The sequence below is a fragment of the Silene latifolia genome, chromosome Y, assembly GCF_048544455.1.
Source record: "Silene latifolia isolate original U9 population chromosome Y, ASM4854445v1, whole genome shotgun sequence".
NCBI lineage: Eukaryota > Viridiplantae > Streptophyta > Magnoliopsida > Caryophyllales > Caryophyllaceae > Silene > Silene latifolia.
In genome coordinates this window covers 287982746-287998983 of record NC_133538.1, presented here as the reverse complement: position 1 = coordinate 287998983, position 16238 = coordinate 287982746, and positions in this window count along the sequence as shown.

The following is a 16238-nucleotide window of genomic DNA, read 5'->3' as shown; positions in this document are numbered from 1 at the left end:
GCGGATAGGAACGATTCATGTTGTCATCGGGGGAAACGAGAACGGCGGATCCGCTAACGGGCACAAGCGGCACCTGAACGAACTGTATCAGGCCGTCAACTTCGTGCCCACTACAGCGGCCCGCCCTTCCAACATCCCGAACATAACTATTGGGAAGAAGGACTACGAAGGAATCATCGCCCCGCATAGCGACCCACTCGTAGTCCACTTAGACATAGCCAACCACCTGGTCATGAGATGCCTGATTGACACGGGTGCTTACACGAACATCATGTTCAGGGAGTGCTTTCTAGGGCTCGGCACGAAAATTGCGGACCTTAACCCATGCACCAACCCATTGTACAGCTTCTCCGGGGCAGGCTTGGTCCCCCTGGGGGCTATCAAGTTACCAGTGATGTTCGGCCAGTCCGACGCGGCCAAGAATGTGATGTCCGAGTTCGTGGTCATCGACGGCTCATCCGCATACAACGTTCTCATCGGTCGTGTCACCCTGAGTGAGGTCGATGCCGTAATGTCCATCCGGGCCCTGACACTGATGTATATCTCGGACCGCGGGGAGGTTCATAAACTCGTCTCAAAGAACGAAAAAGACGAGGTGGTCAACGTCCAAATATCGGCCAGAGGATGCAACATGCAATCCTTCAAAGTGGCAAAGAAAGAGGAAAAAGGGAAGAACCCATCCTTAAGGCAGGAGGACGAACCGATGAGCACCAACCACGTCGCCATGGTCGAAGGGGCCGAGACCGAGCGAGATAGAGATTGATCCAGACGCACCGTAATCGCTTGTCGGCCGGAACCAAAATTCAGGGCCGATCTCCTGGACTGCCGAGAAGGAACAAAGATGTCTTTGCATACTCGGCCGCCGAGATGCCAGTGTAAGCGGAGGTCATCATCCACAAGTGAACGTACTCCCAAATACTCGCCCCGTGAAGCGGAGGGTGAGAAACTCCTCGGCCGAGAAGGAAGATGCCATCAAGGCCGAGGTCGATAAGTTGTTAGATGCAGGCTTTATCATCCCTTGTACATACCCCGAATGGCTAGCTAATGTTGTAATGGTTAAAAAGTCATCGGGGGGGTGGAGGATGTGTGTTGATTTTACGCAACTTAATAAAGCATGCCCGAAAGATTGCTACCCCTTGCCTCGGATAGATAGCTTAATAGACGCAACGGCAGCTACACAATCTTGAGCCCGCTCGACGCCTTTTCGGGATACCATCGGTATTCATGGCAGAGGAAGACATGCCTAAATGCGCATTCATCACCATACACGGCACCTTCATGTACAAGATGATGCCGTTTGGTTTGAAAAACGCCGCGCGACTTACACAAGACTCGGTGGACAAAGTGTTCCAAAATCAAAAAGGGCGAAACATTGAGGCTTACGTCGACGATGCTATTGTCAAGAGCAAGTCCGACGGCGAGCACCTAGCCGATTTACACGAGACATTTTGTTCACTAAGGAAATACAAGATGAAGCTTAACCCTACAAAGTGCAACTTCGGTGTCCGGCCGGCAAATTCCTCGGCGTGCTTGTCGGCGCCGGGGAATTGATGCCAATCCGGAGAAAGTGCGAGCAATTCTAGACTGCCGGAGCCGAGGAATCGCAAAGAGGTCATGATACGACCGGGAGGATGGCGGCCCTTGCCGTTTTATCTCTCGGTCAGCCGACAAGAGCACCCCATTCTTCAAAGTGCTAAAGGGGAATAAGGACTTCTGGGGGGGAGGAACAGAGCACGGCTTTCAAACAACCGAAGGCCCATCTCGCAAACTCTCCCGACCCCCGTCCCGGCACCGACTGGGGAAACGCTATATCTATACTTAGCAAGAACCTCGGCCACGGTCGATCCGTGATCGTCGAGAGAAGAGGACAAGCAAGACACCAATCTACTTTATCGACCATACACTTTGTTGCCGCCGAGCGAAACTACCCGGCCGATTGAAAAAGCGGCCTTTGCCGTGGTTGTTGCCGCAAGGAAGTTGAAACCCTACTTCGACGCACATCCCATGACGGTCTTAACCGACCAGCCATTGGAAAAAGCATTGAAAAATTCGAACATCGAGCGGACTTATCAAATGGGCGAGAGAGCTATCCGCTTCGGCATTCAATACAAACCGAGGCCTTCGATAAAGGGGCAAAGCGCCGCGGACTTCTTGGCCGAATGCACGTATCGGGAAGAATCATGTCCCTAAGCATGTGGGAGGTATATACCGATGGATCCTCCACAACGAACGGCTCGGGAGCCGGATCCTTATCATCGCCCAAACGGGGACGAATTCGAGTACGCTTTGAAGTTTACCTTCTCGACCTCAAACAACGAATCCGAATATGAGGCGGTGATAACCGGAGTTGAGTTAGCCGAGCGCGGGCAGAACACATCATTTTGAAAACGGACTCTCTCTTGGTGACTAACCAATACGAAGGAGAGTACGAAGCTCGGGACGATGGGATGGTAAGATACCTGGAAAAGGTAAGAGCCGAGACCTCAAAATTGAAGTCATTCAAAATGCGACACATCCCAGTCCGAGAACAACCGGGCCGACGCTCTCTCAAAGCGCGTTCGACCATAAAGAATATCACCGTACCGTCTTGGTGGACATCGAAACGCTAAAAGCATTGACGAAACCATCGGCATGGTGTGCGACGTGGAAGCCGAGACGACATGGATGAGTCCGATAAAGAGGTTTAAACGACAAATAAGTTCGGGAGGACCGCATCTCTCACAAAAGATAAAGAGGATCGCAAAGAAGGTACTTGGTATTTGAAGGAGAGTTATACAGAGGTCCGTGACAAGGCCGCTCTGAAGTGTGTCGGTCCAACCGATGCGAGCTAATCTTGTGAAATACACGAAGGCATCTCGTGGTCATCACATGGGGCAAGAACACTAGCCCACAAAGCTCTCCGAGCCGGCTACTTCGCCCACCATGCTTGAAGATTCCGAAACAAAACCGGAAAATGCAACAATCGCCGGATGCACGCTCCGGTGATACACGCACCTTCCCGAGACCTCGCAACCGTGCTTAATCCCCTTCCCTTTGCACAGTGGGGAATGGATCTACTAGGGCCATTTCCAACGGCATCCGGAGGAAGAAAGTTCCTAATCGTCGCCGTCGACTACTTCACCAAATGGGTTGAGGCCGCGGCGTGCTGCAAAAACTGCGGCGGCCGTAAGAAAGGTGATCTGGGAAAATGTCATAACTCGTTTTGGGTTACCCCAAGTCATGGTGTTCGACCATGGCCGAGAATTTTGGAGTGACACAATAATGAGTCAAGTTGGAAGAACTCGGCATCAAATTTGCATACTCCTCCGTCTGCCACCCCCAGAGCAACGGACAAAGGAGGCGACCAATAAAACGATCCTCAACGGCTTGAAGAAGACAGTTGAAGACCTCAAGGGAAGATGGGCCGATGAGCTACCCGGCGTTCTATGGTCCCTCCGACCACGGAGAAAGAAGCAACGGGTGCAGTCCTTTTCACCTAGTCTACGGGTCCGCGATCCTGCCGATTGAAGCAACGGTGCCAACATTCAGAACGGCCACTTTTAACCCGGATGAAAACGAGGAAGGCCTAAGAACCTCCCTGGACCTGGTCGAAGAAAGCCGAGATACGGCACGCCTCAACTTAGCAAAGATATCGAGCCGAATGAAAAGGGCCTACAACCGAAGAGTCCACAAAAGGGATTTAAAAGTAGGAGATCCGGTCCTAAGGAAGTCACCGCCACCAACAAAGGAAACATCCATGGCAAGTTGACGCCAATCGGGAGGGTCCCTACAAGGTAGTTGAAGAAATGAGGCCGGGTACATACCGGCTGACGGACATGGGAGATATACCTTTGATGAGCCATTGGAACACCGACAATCTCAGAAAATACTTTGTATAACAGCGGAGTTGCCCAAAACAATTGTTGGCACCCCAATGCATATTCATATCTAATGAGGAGTCATCCAAGTTTTTCATCAAAGTGTTAATCCACCCCAATCAGAAGGCATACTAACATATGTACACGTGCAGACGAGCCAAAACCTCGTCTCATCCCGGCCTTTAACGGGAGTGACGGGGGACGAGCCGATATGCTAACATATGTTCAACAAAGCCGTCAAAACGTAAACTCCGTTGCCCCGTGAATCGGCCGGGAAGAGACGAGTGAAACGCGACTGCCCTCGGCAAATTAAGACCGAGCTTAAAGACGTTAAACACAGTTGAGATACGCATTCTAACTGCCTCGGCCAAGCCGAAGGTAAAAACGAAAAAGCGCTCAATTAGTTAACGCAACTGCCCTCGGCAAATTAAGACCGAGCTTAAAGACGTTGAACACAGTTGAGATACGCATTCTAACTGCCTCGGCCAAGCCGAAGGTAAAAACGAAAAAGCGCTCAATTAATTAACGCAACTGCCCTCGGCAAATTAAGACCGAGCTTAAAGACGTTAAACACAGTTGAGATACGCATCCTAAACTGCCTCGGCTAAAGCCGAAAGTAGAAACGAAAAAGCGCTCAATTAATTAACGCAAAAAGACAAGTGAAGGAATAAATCAAAGGCCTCGGCCAAGCCAGAGGCAAAACAAGCGAGTTCTCATTAAGGAAAAAAAATAACAAAGTTACAAGAAGGAGAAATACAGACGACGGCCGTCCCCTTTGGGATAAGCCAAGACTCTACCTACCAAGGTTTTATAAAAAACAAGGAAAAGTAAAGCAAAAGGTTACGGACTGGTTCTTTGAAGCGCCAAAAGGATGGCAGGGAGAAAAGGCTTAATAGTTGGCCCCCGAATAGCTGAAGCTATCCGAGACGCCGGGTGAGCCTGGTGACGACCGCCCGTCTCCCTATGCCTGTTGCTGCTTGCCCTTACCACCATCAGCAGCGTTACCCTCGGTGAGCGGCTTAGATGCGCTCTGAGCAGCCTTAGCCTCCTCAGCTTTCTTAGCAGCCTTAGCATCCTCAGCGCCTTCCATCCTAGCAGACTCCTCCTCGGCCGCCCTCGTCTTCTCTGCAAGGGCCGCCTTTGCAGCGGTCGCCTCCTCCTCCTTCTTGGCCCTCGCATCCTCGGCAGCCTTATCCGCCGCAGCCTTCTCCTTAGCTTCGAGCCTATCATCGAACAGCTCGTCAAATTTTGTCCACCGAAAGGAGCCATCCGGGTAGACCTCATCTACCACCTCCCTGAAAGCTTCTTCGGTCAGGTCCCTATACTGAGCACACATACGTGGGAGAAGCTTGTTTTGAAGTGTCTCAATATCCTTCTCCCTTTGGGCAAGGATAGCACTAGTCTCCCTATGCGACTCTGCTTGGAGCCGATACGCCCTTTTCGACTCCTCCCTTTGGGCGACAACAACGTCGTAGCCGCCCTTGTACCTGTCCCGTTCCTCCTTCAGCTTGGCGGCGGCAGAGTCAGCAGCCTCTACCTTGGCCTTCTCGGCCGACAGCAGCTTCTCAATTTCCTCGACCCGCGCTTGTGCGGCAAGGAGGTCATGTTTAGCCTTTCCGGCCACCCCTTTTGCGGCAACAACATCGAGCCTCAGCTGCTCTATCAACGGTCCCGTATCGGCCAAGGCCTTTTCTTGCTCCCTAATACGAGAGCCGGCCAGTTCGGACCAAATCCCAACCTTCTTGCTCAGCTTTGTACCCTCCGCTATGAGCCGGTCGTTGGATATCGACGCGAGTACGGAGTCGACATTTTTTCCCGCCGTCTGCATAGGCCTCTTCTCAACTCGCCGCTCGCAATTGGGACGATCGCGCCGGTTGATCTACAAAAATTCAACCAAAGAGTCCACGTCAACGTTCATGGACATACCAGAGCCGGTCATCGGTATATCTAATGAGCCCGCTAACTGAGCCGCAAGTTAGACCTGTCACGGAGGGCTTGCTCTTCTTGGCCGCTTGATCCGTTTCCTCGGCGCCGCATTAACATGAGCGACGGAAGCCGAAGCATCGGTGGCATGGGTAGATCTTTTCCTCTTACGCCTAAGCGGAGATCCCTCAGCATCGGAATCCTCTCCATCGACAATGTCAACGACCTCCACCTCTGGTTGAGGCGGAACCGAGGTTGACACCGTCGCCGCCGTAGACTTGGCTTTTCGGATCCGGCGAGGAATGGCAGCAGCTACCTTGGCCTGGGCCGCCGTATCGTCCAAGCCCTTCAGGAGGTCAGTAGGCGACGGACGGCGGTCATGCACATCGACCTTCGGATTCTTCTCCTTAACGTTTCCGTCTTTGTCCAGCCCCATCTTCTCGAGGAGTTGCTCGGACAGTTCGGGACCAAAGTGCTCTGTAAAAGAAACAAAGCAAAACTTAGACAAAGGGACATGTCAAGAAACAAACAACGAAAAACATTAAAGCAGAAATGGGCCTCACACCGACCCCACTCACCCTGTGCTAGGGCCGGTATGAGGCCGACGTGGCAAAGCGGCTCATCCATCTGGATGACTTGCGTCGGGGGCAACCAAACCTTCGGCGCCCCATCATCATCGACCTCGAAAAGCTTCAGTGCCTGCTTCTCGTCCTCATTAAGATAGACATTCCCGGCGTCCATCTTATTCTTGCCCTTGGGGATCATCTTCTCACGCTCCCCTTTGCTCTCGCACCGCAAGTTAACATGGTGCTCAAAAGACCGAGGCAACGGATAATCATCCGGGACCTCGACATACACCCACCGTTCCTTCCAGCCCTTGCAAGAGGTGAGCTTAGGCACGGTGAGGTAGCCCGGCTCGATCACGGGACGCTATACCATCCCCGGCCACCTTGAACATTCATTCGAAGAAAATGAATTCGGCGGAATAAGTTTACCGTTGGGATCACCCCCACGAAGCGACACGGCCACACGAAGCCGACTATAGTCCTAACGGCCAAAGGTGAAGGCTGCGCCGCCGCAACGTTCATCGCCTGAATTATGGAAGAGACGTACATATTGAGAGGAAACCGGAGACCATACTCCAGGTGCCTCATATATACGCCGATGTGACCCGGGGGAGGGCAACAGACGGCCTGACCCTCCCCAGGGATGACAATGTTGTACCCCTTGCCAAAAAGAAGTGCTCTTGAAAAATTCGGAGCCGAGCGGCGGACCAACTTATCGACAAAACCACGATCGGCGCCGGTAGTACAGGCATCGTAATGATGCAAGACTGCGCCCTCTCCGCCCGGAAGGATTCCTTTCCTCATCATCATCACCGTCATCCACATCGTCATCATCCTCCCACTCCTCCGAAACTCTGCGGTCAACTTCCGGGGAAGGAGACCTAGGGCCCCTCGACCTTAACGGAATTGCGGCTACCACCTCCTCCTCATCAAAACGCGACGGGGAACCCCCGCGCACGGCATCGGGACCGACATCGAGAGAAGACATGGTTCACAACAATTACTTAAACAAAACAAAAAGTTGAAAAGGTTTTTCGGTTTACCTTGAAGAAAAGTGCTACGCCGACGTAAAAATTCTGAAGATCGGAAGAAAGGGAAAGACTTGGAATTTTGGAAAGAAGAAAATTTTTAGAATGAATGAAATTGCTAACCAATTTCACTTCAAAAGTCCGTATTTATAGGCAAAAGCCCATAAAGGAGGACCAATCAAAACGCACCCATAAAGCATCGGCCAATCAACGAAGAGACACATGTCGGCATGCGTACACGGAATGTCAATCGACGCAACATTGAATGTCAATCAATGCAACGAAGAACCAAGCGTCTTCAACACGCCCCTTTATATCCCTTTGACTATTCATCTTCCTCAAAGAAAATCCTAAGGTATCTGTTCTCCGGCCGTGATGACTAACCAAGCTAGGTAGCACGGCCGGGGCAATCAAAAGTACACCGGCACTCTCAACCTTGAGTCCGCCGGCCAGTAACATCTTCTCTTCCACATTTGATGTCCATTACCCATCCATGTGGAGGGGGGATATGGTACGGCCTGCTGAGAAGTAAGCCGAGGGAGAAGAAGCCGGGGCAGAAAATTTTCACTTGCGCAGAATATACGCTCAACATACATCGGAGCCCATACCACGGCATAGACTACGCTGGGGCAAATTGATGGGGCATATTCTGCACCCGCTGACCAAGTCAACATATTGAGTGGGGTCAAAGACATCCACAAGAAGCCAATGACTTAGACATCCCGCCGATGCGACCTTTCGGCTGCCCACTGGTCTCGGCATGGCAACCTACCAGCCGGGGCACATACCCGCGTACTCATATCCAAGAACCCTCGGCATGGAGTCAACCAGGCTCGCCGGCCTGCCATGGGTCCCTCGGCCGAGGGTAGATCAGTCTTTCCACCTGCTACGCCACTTGGCCCACTTGGCCACTACGTGACAAAAGGTGAAAGTCTATAAATACTCCTCAATCCTCATTGAGGAAGGGATCCAGAATCTAACCTAAGAACCACTTAAATTGGTATTATCTCTCTCATCTCTCTACAATACACGTCATCAAGCTACATTCTACTTAACCACAATAGGTTCACTGACTTGAGCGTCGGAGTGAGTACGCTTGGCACAGAGCCAAGCCCTCAGTTTGCCCATTGTTGCAGGAGAGGCCGAGGAGAGCAGTCAAGGCTAGAAGAGGCATTATTCGACAAAGCTAGCGTGGTAAGCAAACCTGCTTCGGAATTCATACCCGGAACAACATTGAAATTGTAAAAATTATAAATGCCATACACATGAAATTTTCATTGAAAGATAAATGTCGTCAGATGGGAAAGTGTAAATGTGATGAGATGGGAAGTGTAAATGTCATCACACTGAAAGTTTAAATGTGTCATACACATGAAATTTTCATTGAAAGTTAAATGTGGCCAGATGGGAAAGTGTAAATGTGATGAGATAAGAAGTGTAAATGTTATCACACTGAAAGTGTAAATGTGTCATACACATAAAAGTTTCATTGAAAGTTAAATGTGGTCAGATGGAAAAGTGTAAATGTGATGAGATGAGAAGTGTAAATGTTAACACACTGAAAGTGTAAATGTGTCATACACATGAAAGTTTCATTGAATGTGTAATGTAGGGTTAGATTTGATTTAATCATTAGTGTAAATGTTACTTGAAATAACATTGTCAATTCAAATAAGTTCAAGTAACACAATGTTTGGCAATCCAATAAAACAAAGACATTTTGATCTTATGATAGTGTAACTCTGACGATTTGACTACAGTTGAAAGTGACGCTGCCTTGAGACCAATTCCTAATCCCTCGTTTCAGTGATAGCACATCAAAGTTTAAAGTTACACATTCAAAATACAAAAACTACATTATCACTGCTGTGACGTCTATTCTTCTTCTGATACCAGCTCTCCCTCCTCCTCTCCTTCATCTTCTTCTTATTCAAACGACCCCTCAAACAATGGTGTGTGTGCTAAAAAGGGGTTAGGGCAGTTCCTCTTGTCGTGATTTGTTATTCTCTTGCAATTCTTACACTTGTGTTTGGGTTTTCTAGCCAAGGCCGGTGCTTTTGTTTTGGCTGACAACATTCTTTTACTGCTACCCTTGTTTTTCGAATTTTTAGGTGGGAATATCGTCACTACCTCACTGGCCGTACAATGCAGAAGTTTCTCCATTTGTTGATTTTTATTCAACTCTTCACTTAACGGTGATAGTGTATCCTTAAATCCCCTAATTATAGCGGAGAAGCGTTCAACATCAGTCACACCTTTGCCTCGAAGGAGCCCTACAGTCTGATGAACCTCCGACCACATTATTGACATTGCAATATGTTTTTCATCGATGATTTCCATGTTGTCTGTCCCTTCTGTTAGGTTCATATACCTATTATTAGACTCTTCTAATAGTGAACTAATTAACTTCTTAATTATCTGTTCTTTAGATCTAGTGTATGCATAACAAAATAAGAGATTTATAAGAAAAACAATGTCCCTTACATTGTAATATGGTTCGAAATAATGGGCACAAAAACCATTCATTCTTACCTCTATTGTTTCACAAACAATAAATAATTTTAGTAATAAAGTATTTTAACTACTAAAATAAATCTTATTTAATCTCATTACAATAAGATATCAATATTCTCTCTCACAAATGAATTGTTCAATTTTAAGGAATTGATCAACTTGTATCGTCATACAATTAATCAATTTGTCTATTAAGGTAATTGTCCTTTAGGTGTGACCTAAAGGGATCAACTGATCACCACCGTCAAACGACAGTAATGTCAAACTCTAGTTAGCCAATCATTACCGATTAATGATGATCAGTTGACTATATAATGAATCATCCCTTACATATTCTTAATATGAGATTTAATTGTGATATTAAATCATGTGATCGCACTATTGTTGAGGACACATATTCCAACAATCTCCCACTTGTCCGAGACAAGTGTGCGTCACCAATTCTCTTGTCCTATTACAATCTCCCACTCAATGCAAGGTGTCTCGCAGGTCGTACTTGCACTTGATCATATCTTGTGTGGTTTTCTCGATCTGGAGTGTAACTGTCTGACCAGAATTATCTACCATATATACTTTCTGAGCATGGCCACGCATTTCCAGTTCACTACTCCTCGAGTGGCCTTGAGATTTCAAACAACCCTGACAAGGGGGTGGACAATTCCTATCGCACTATTCCCTTTGTTTAGCCACAATTCGTCATAGCCCAAAATATACTCATTTGACCTCGATTCTTTAAAGAGCATAAATCAAAGCCAGACAGAAAATTGTGCCAACTTGGGCGAATAGTCTCTAGTCAAAAGAATTGACCTATAAGAATACTATAGCAGCTTTTGCCACGACCAGGCTTTATGAATTACCAGAACTCTATAAGCGGTCACTGCCCGACAGAGTGTCCCATACAGTCTGCCTATGTGATCGACTAGTCATCTCATATGACTCCATTGCACTTGAACTTGCCATCAATCGCATCACACTCTAGTCACTTCGAGATGTCACCTCATATAAGTAACTTAGGGGCGAATACATTGTCAATCCAGTTCACTTTAATGGGGGTCAATTTGTCTCTACAACCCATTTGGATTTAACAAAGTAATGGGTGAGTTTAATAAAACTCAAACGATAAATGCGATTATCATATATGAATAGTGAATACTCTATTACTACTTCATATTTTATAATCTTTAGTGTACCTCTTACACTTAGTTAAAATGCAATAAAAGCTTGGCAAGTGGATATACCATATATCCATATCTTCCAACTTTATAAATTGCTATTTCCTTCTTTTCAATGTTATTTCTAATAACATGAATTTATCTAAGTATATGTCTAGTCTTCTTACCAGACTTGGGCTCTTTAACTTGAAAGATGCTCCCACTGTTATCACATAACTTATGATAAAGTCATTTGTAGATAGATTCACTCTTAATCCCTATCTTGACCAACTTATCACAATTTACTTAGATTCCTTTTGTATAATTTGCAATGCGCGAAACTAAAACACTTTTCTAGTCTCTTACTCCTTAGTCAATAAAATTAGCCTAGGATTTCAACAAATCCTTTTCGGTTTGGAGACTAAAGTTTATGCAACCCTTCAACACATAAATTAGTTTATCATCCAAACATATGAACGAATCCTTAATTCTTCTCAAGAATCTCAAGGATGTTCTTTAAGGCTTTCACAAGCCATATCATGGGGATTATCTTGTTATTGACTTATTATGCTCTTAGCATATGATACATCATGGCATGTGCGTCTGTTGGCATACATGATCATTCTAATCGCGGAAATATTAGCGAACGATTTCATGTAATCAACAACTTAATAGGTTCAGTGAACGACTATGACGCCATCATAGTAATTCCACTTCAATCAACATGAATAACCCATTCAACCTTGTTGATGTACAACAGATACGAAAGATCTCATCCTCATAAGTCTCTCAACTCTATGCCAATATTCTCTCACATAGAATCAAAAATCTAGAATACTTCGCACATTTTACAAGTCTCCCAATCACTCTTTCACAGAAGAGAGCATTGGTACATTATTCTCAATAAGTAATATGTCATCAACATATAAGACATGAAAAAACAATTCTAGCTCCCACTTAACTTCATGTATAAACATGATTCTTCAATCATGTGAATGATATCATTCTCAATTATCACATGAACGAAAAGTATAATCCTTTAATGCTTGCTTAAGACCATTCTAGGGTCACTTATGAAAGCTACGCATAATATGTTAGGATTCTCAGATCTTTATCTAAGGTTTTGTGTTCCAAACACATCTTTCTCTAAATTCCCATTTTAGAAAACCGAATTTTTTAATATCATTTCCATTCTTCATCAAAATGAATTGTAGCAATTCCTAACATGATTTATCTTGATCAACATCTTCATGTCGATCTATGCCCTTATTTACTCTAAAGCTCTATTCACTTTAAGGATACCTCGCCTTTAAGTAAATCTACTCTTTGAGTAACAATCTTTGGATTGTAATGCTATGGCTCGTATGTAACAAAGTCGATTTAGGACAATACCATTACTTTCGCAACGCAATATTTTAACAACAAGACATGTATGCTAAACTCCCACTGAACTATACTCCCATTCTATCTTTATAGATTATAGTTTCATTACTTTCACAAAGTAACACATTAACTATAAGGCATGTTTGTGACGATCCAATCTACTCCCACTCTATCTCTCATAAATACTTCTATCTTCTTGAGAGATAGCTTTGTGAGTCACAAACATACAAATGGTGGAGTATTAGAAGTTTCTCTAGACTGGCGCATTAGCTCATAAAAGACTAGTCCTATCATGGCAGTTTGATTCATGGAATATGCGAGCCTGATCTATGTCATTTGTTAAATAGATTCTCTATTTCAGGTATCTCCTGGTTGACCATCCGTTTAGAATAATGTGTCCATTTTGAATCGCAAATTCCCTAATATATGAGTTCAATAGCTCAACATAACTTTATAATTTGATCTTACATAAGTAAGTTGTCACTTTTGGTAACAATAGCATAAGGAGAATCAAATTCATAGCTCATGGACTTATAATGATCTAATCATTATAATTGTCAATTTGATCAATTTAAGTCGATAATATTACGTTTCTCTATGCAAGTAGTGTATGAAGATAAATTTTAGAACAAACGATACGATAAAGCAAGTGACTTGGGTTGCAAACCAAGTCACCAATATCCAAAATACAACCCTGTTTAACAGATACAAACAAATTTCTAAGTCACACGAGTAAATAAAAATAGTTCTAAAATCTCAAAATACAACATGAAAATAAAGACAAAGCAATATAAAGCCAAGCTTCCATAGATCTAGCTCCATGGGCGGCTACATCTAGCTTCCCTCAAGATCTTCTAGGCTTGCTTTTCCTTGCCTTTATCCTTGCTAGGATGCCCTAATTACAATAAAAAGGGTAATCATCACAACGTGTATCAAAATACCAAAGTTGAGATCGAAACATAAAAGATAGGGATAGTTATATACCTACAGGAATAATCTTTCCAGCCTTAATATCGCCAAGATATTTCGAACAATTTCTCTTCCAATGTCCAACACCACAACAATAGTGGCACTTGTCCCCGGATGAGGCACTGTACTTGGGCTTGGAGGAACTAGCTTCACAAGCTTTTCCTTTGTTCTTATAGGGAGTTCGCTTCTTTCCCTTATTCCCACTTTTCGTGAAAGGTCCCTTGCTCTTATGATTGACATTGAGTACATCCTTGGTGGAGCTAACACTTAGCCCCATGTCCCTTTCGGCTTGCACAAGTATTTTGTGCAACTCATCAAGGGAAACTTTCTTGTCTTGCATATTAAAATTCACCCTGAATTGAACATATGCTTTGACTTTGTTTAGGGAATGAAGAATCCGATCAATGACGAGTTCCTCAGGAATCTCCACCTTATGCATTTTTAAGGTCTCAACATGCTCCATCAACTTGAGCACATGAGGGCTAACTTTTTGGCCCTCCTTAATGTTGAGATCAAAGAATACGGATGCCGCTTCATATTGCATGATCCTAGAAGCTCGTGAAAACATGTTCACAAGTTTCATGTAGATCTCATGAGCGGTGCTAATCTTTATAGCACTTCTTTGGAGTTCGGCCTCTATTGCAAAGATCAACACTTTTTTTATCGCGGCCGACTCCTTTTGGTAAACCTCATAGGCTTGCCTAGCGGCGGTGGTGGACCTAACATTAGGTTTGGCGGGAGATGCCTCAGTAAGGTAACGAAGCTTGTCGTCATCTTCCGCGGCCAAGCGAAGTTGCGCGTCCCAATCCGCGAAATTGGACCCATTCTTTTCTAACTTACAACGATCCATGAAGGATCGGAGCCATGATACATTGGTGAGCGTGTTTTAACTAGTGGTTGCGGATGATTGGAGTTGTCATTGCAATTGAGAAAACGATTTTGACTACAAAATAGGAAGTGAAGGAATTAATGAACATCTATCATTTTGGCAATACTTGTAAACATTTTAAACAAGTTTTAAGCATTTATATAGTGACCTCTACCCAACTATTATAAATGATTCCGAGATCCAAATTCATATTAACTTGGCCACGGTGAGCCTGTTCATCCCTTATCAATATAATTCGGTGGATTAACTCTTAATCGATTCTACTTCTAGAACTCTCGGTCGATAAAATTACTCTAATATTTATCTTTAGCCCGGAACACATGCGACTACGGTCACAAATACTTCCATTGAGCTCAATCCAAATTTCGATGTAATAACATTTTATTACCCACTTACCCAACGTAACAAGTTTAGTACCCCGGTGAGCCGAGCCTACTTCCTCATAAAATTGGGACTCATGGTTTCTACTATTTGGGTAAGGCTAGTTCTCAATTATTATTTAGTGAGAGGTCTTGTCAATTTATTATCTATCACGTTTTAAGTGAACTAAAGCGGTGAACTACGATAATTATAATTGACACGGTCGATGACTCTATATGAAATGCATGTGTTGTTATGGCGATTTGGCAATACATGTAACATATTAAAAGAAATGCAAAGCAATAACAATAAATTCCTAGTATGGCCTTCCTAAACTAGAAAATCAATTAATCTATTACATATTCGGAAACCAACTCCTTTGGTCCCTTGAATCTTCAAGTGGCACGCCTCCCAAGAACACAGTCTTTGTCGAAACGCCTTTCCGAATGGCACCGTCTTGAAGAAGCTTCATAATTACAAATAATAATAAAAATACAGAGCTATTCCTATTATACATTTGTAATATGAAAAACTAGTAAAGATAAAAGTGATACGAGATCACATTAAATTACAATCGAATCAATATTCCCTTTCATTACGGGTAATATCGATTAAAACTAAGGCCATACTAAGATAAAATTACAAAATTCAAAATTATATAAATAAAAGACATTAAAAAAATGAAATATGCAGCATTATAATATGTATCTATCATGCCAAATTATGTGCCAAATCGCCCTATTTAACTTATATCAATTATATAACCCGGTTTTATGGAAATGCGTTATAATAACTTCTTAAAATCACAAATTAACACTTAAATCACATTTAAGCTCTTGTTAATTATACTAACACTCTTAGGACTGAAAAATTAGTCATCACTCAATTTTTGACAATAATTCAACTTGATTTAATTTTATTCTCTTTTTTTACCTTAAAATCATAACATTTATGAAATAAATCCAAATTAAATTATAATAATTTCAAAATTTGAATTTTAAATTTTTGAACATTCTAGAATAATTCCATGACACTCATAATGTCAAAAATCATGGTTAAAATTTTCGAATTAATTTCGAGAAAATATAGTTGCAATTTATCGGTTTTATCTCATAAAACATCTAAAGTATCCAAAAATTAATCCAATCAATTTTACAACTTTAGATCTCATAAGTGGAATATTTATGCAACCTAAAATAATTTTCTCATACCATCAATTCATTTTACCGATTTATGCTAAAATAGTCACTATTTATGCCATTTTTACACTAAAAATTCATAAATCATGCTAAATGAGATCATTTCATCTCACAATTTATATACAATGTGTAAATCATGCATGTGACAACATATAAAAGTTTCATGGCCTGGTTCGAAGTTTAACTATTTTCAACCATTTTACCTCCTTTAATCCATTTTTATCTCATAAAAATCATAAATCGTGCAATATTAATCAAATTAATACGAGATTTTACACACAACTTTTAAAATATGCATGTGAGGTCATATATAATGTTCAAGGTCATAAACTAAGTTTAGCCATTTTTAGTCATTTAACCTCCATTTATTCCATTTTTATCACATAAAAATCATAAATC